This window comes from Elephantulus edwardii, unplaced genomic scaffold (assembly GCF_000299155.1).
Source record: "Elephantulus edwardii isolate Elephantulus edwardi_28Jun2011 unplaced genomic scaffold, EleEdw1.0 scaffold00009, whole genome shotgun sequence".
NCBI lineage: Eukaryota > Metazoa > Chordata > Mammalia > Macroscelidea > Macroscelididae > Elephantulus > Elephantulus edwardii.
This window is the reverse complement of record NW_006399759.1, coordinates 12,304,072-12,308,249: the sequence shown is the minus strand read 5'-3', so window position 1 is coordinate 12,308,249 and position 4,178 is coordinate 12,304,072.

Below are 4,178 nucleotides of genomic sequence, written 5' to 3'. Positions count from 1 at the left end.
CTATGTACAGCAACTCTAAAGCCTGACCTGTCCTGAGCCAGTCTGACTAATTCTGACACACCAACCCCCTTTTGCCTCCACCACTTTATTAGTCCATCTCATCTGGAGTCTTTCTCTCCTGCAATGTCCCTCCACTCTTCTAAGCATATATCCTTCTCCAAAGACTGGTCACTTCTGGCCACATGTCCAGAGTACGTGAGACAGTAATTCAAAAACCTAGCCTCCAAACAGGAACTTAGTTTCACCTACTCCAAAACAGACCTATTTGTTTTCTTGGCAGTCCGTGGTATGTACAAGACTTTTCTCCAGCATCACAATTTGAAGGCATCAATTCTTCTGTCATCCTTATTCATTGTCCAGCTCTCTGATACACAGCAAATAATTGTGAAGGCCATGGTCTGGATTAAGCACACCTTATTCTCTAGACTGACATCATTGCTTTTCAGCACTCTGGAGAGGTCCCTGACAGCAGATTCTCCCAATGCAATTTGTCTTTTGATTTCTTCAAAACCAACATAAAAAATAAATTTTTAAAAGGAAATCAAATGGCATATTTCATTGGGCATATTTGTTGCTAAGGATCTCTTTAAAGTGTTAAAGAGTAATGTTGTTATTTTAAAGGCTAAAGTATGTATGACCTTATGCCGTAATATTTTCATCTACTTCTGTAAATAGTTTGTCTCCGGGAATCCTATGAACCTGGAGAAAGGATGAAAATCACACAAGTATTGAAGACTTCTGTTCAAAGGGTCTCTTTGAGTCGCCTACTACTCGATGACACTTACCAACAATAACGTCAACATAGAGAGAGATCAGTTGGCCTAGTGGACAGAAAGTAATGCTACCAAGCCAAAAGTGGGTGACTCTAATCCATGGCCCTCAGGCCTATCCTTAATTGGTTTTGGTCAAACATTCTCTAGGTTGTATAGCCCTCGTGTGTCCACTTGCTGTACAGAGGTAACTTGTGATTGCTGTGAAGCGGAACACTGTGACACTGATGTGTCACGTGCGTTAACGGTTACCCATGGCAGACAGTGTTGAGTGGAGCTCCCTGATTAAAACAAGCTTGGAAGGAGGAGTGGCATCCAATTCCATAATAGCTTGTCTCTGGAAACCCTATGAACCTGGAGAAAGGATGAAAGTCACGCAAGTGTTGAGGACTTTCATTCATAGGGTCGCTATGAGTCGCCTACAACTCGACGGCGCTTAAAAACAACAACATGTGAATGTTGGACAATGAATAAGAAAGACTAAAGAAAAATTGATAACTTTGAATTGTAGTGCTGTCAAAAAATATCAAACATGCGCATACAAAAGAACAAAGATACCTTAGTTCATCCAGAATAGTATTTAGATGGAAGGATGGTGCATATTTGTGGCATGTTGCCAAAAAAAAAGGCCAGTCCCTGAAAAAGGACATAAAGCTTAGAAAATCTGAGACAAAATACTCTTTGCCCCAAAATGCTCATTCTGCAGAGTAGAGGGTCAGTGAGAAAGAGGAAGACCCTCAATGAGATAAATTGACACAGTGTTTGCAACAATGAGGTTTAGCACAGCATTGAGTGTGAGGATAGCGCAGGACTGGGTAGGGGTTCATTCTGTTGTATATATGGTCACTACGGGTCAGAGCTCACCTGACAGCGTGTAAGAACAACAACAACTAGAATATGGAGTGAAACTTCACACATATACACAATGCTTTTCAATTTACAGTGTGCTTTTCCTTCCATGCTTCTATTTGATTCTTTCAACAACACAGTCAGGTGGTAAACAAAGAAAACATAAATATATCCATTTTGCCAATAAGGAACTGGAGACTCACAGAGTTTGAGTGGCTGAAGAAGGGTAGTGTTTTTCAGAAAATTAGTCCAGTGATAGCATGCAGTGTGAATTACAGTGTGGGAGAGAGAGTTCCAGGTGGTCCCTTAGAAGACCAATGCCTTCTTGTAAGTGGGAGGTAATATTAGTCTACAGAAATGGCAGAGGTCTTTGGAAACACAGCAGATCTAAGAGTCACCTTCCTTCAATGCATACCTCTATTTGCCTTTGGTGCATGGGCACCAATGTTTAACACAGTAGGTTAAAAATGAAAGAGTTCTGTCAGTATTAAGAATTGGAGGAGGTGAAAAGAAAGAGAGCAGACCAAGTACACTTGAAAATACATGGTGGGGAAACTTGGACTTCCAGGATCAGAGTCTTCCTACAGTAAAGTTTTAATGACATAAAGCTTTTTCTGCAGGGAGAAAGATGGGAGACTTCTTCCTGTGCAATTTACCTCAGAAACTCAATGAAGGATCAATTAGGAGTCAGTTCCAACATGATAGCAGTGAGCTGGCTACTTAATTGTTTAAATGTTTTCTTCGAAGAGGAGAAATGTTCAGTGTCAAAACACCATGGTCTCTCACTCTCCCTCTGCCAGTCTATCCACATCATTGGTGAACTCGAGAAAACAATGAAGCATGCTTAGCTTAACTTTATGACTTTTGAGACCCCACAATTCCTTGGAGATCAGGACTCTCCCCACACTCCCCAAGCTGAGCAGCCCTTTTCCTGTGGAAAGTCATCCGCTGTCTATTGCTTCTTGGCATGGGTGGGTGAGCCTGTCTGATTCAAGCTAGCTTGGCTAACAGACTTACATCTATGACCTCCAGTTTAGCTGTTAGCTTGGAATCTCTCTCCTTCTCTCTCATAACAGAGTCAGAATGAACTCATAGGTGCCCTTACATCTGGTTTCTGAGGCTGTATATAACATGGGAGTAAATTTCTCACCTTTCTTTATTAGAAACACTGATGGATTCAACCCTCCAGAAATGCACATGAGTTAGCAACATAACTCTCTACGCATTTAAGCCACCAGAGCTCCCTGCTATCTGTAATAAGGATAATGTATTTGGAGCTCGGTTTCACCTTTCAGTTTGTAATTTCCTTCCAGGCAGATCTCTACAGTTGGCAACATTTTTTGAACAGAACAATAGGTTCTTGGCATGAAGCCCATGACAATGACATGTCCAAGATAGGTATTCACCCTTTGATAGCAATGAAAAAGTCCAAACATGTTACAACTGGTGTTCAGATATTAACCAAAAGGTGGAGGATTCAAATCCACTCACAAACATTTCAGAACAAAGGTTTAGCCTTCTACTTCTGAAAAATCAACCCTTGAAAACTCTGTGGATCATAGTTGGAATTGACAGCAAATGGTTATAGCCATGGACGCTGAGACATGAAGGAGTCCAACAGCTGTATTACTCTGCCCATATGCATGGGGCAGAGCTGTCTGTGAGTCGACTCTGAGATCCACTCTGGTAAATAACAGCAGGCCACAGGGAGATCAAATTTTGCAGGCAGCTTGCTTGTTTAGTTAGAGGCTGTTGCCTCCATCAAACTCCTTCATCCAAGCAGCCAAGTAAATGATTGGCAGGCTCAAGTCTGTGATTTTTATAGCACTGAGAAAGTGTAGAAACCAAGACAAATATTTTAATATTCTTTACCTTGTTAAACAGCCTAACAAGCCAGCTGATTACACAGTACGGCGCTAAAAGGCAAAGAAAAACTCTAAAAGATCTTTTTTTCCCCCCTCTGAGATGAGATGATTTTGTAATTCAAGTTCCTTCAAGAAATCTAAAGTCTACACGTTTTTTAAGGAGCCATACCAATATTTATTCTGTGTTATACTATTTTTGAGTTCTAATCATTACTTCTAAATACATAAATATACATGTATGTTTATTATTTGACACAATATTTAAGGACTGGGTTGTTAAACAAAAACGTTCACAGTCTGAACCCACCAGTCACTCTTTGGGAAAGCAATGTTGCAGCCTGCTTTGTGGACAGATTAAAACCTTGGAAAACCTTTTGGTCAGTTCTCTTCTGAAGCTCCGTCTGACATACTTTGGGCACATGGCCAGAAGGAACCAGTCCTTGGAGAAGAACATTATGTTTGAGAGGATGGAGAGACAGCTCAGAAGAGAAAGACTCTGGATGAGATGGTTTGACTTAGTGACTGGAGTAATGGTGTGCCAGAGACAATGAAGTTGGCTCAGGATAGCACAGAATTCAGAGTTGTTGTACATAGGGTTGTGATGAGTCTCTAATGAATCAATGACACATAACAACAATATGCTAGTCACTGTTTTTGAAATTTGATTACAGCAGAGAACAAAAAAGCCAAAGTT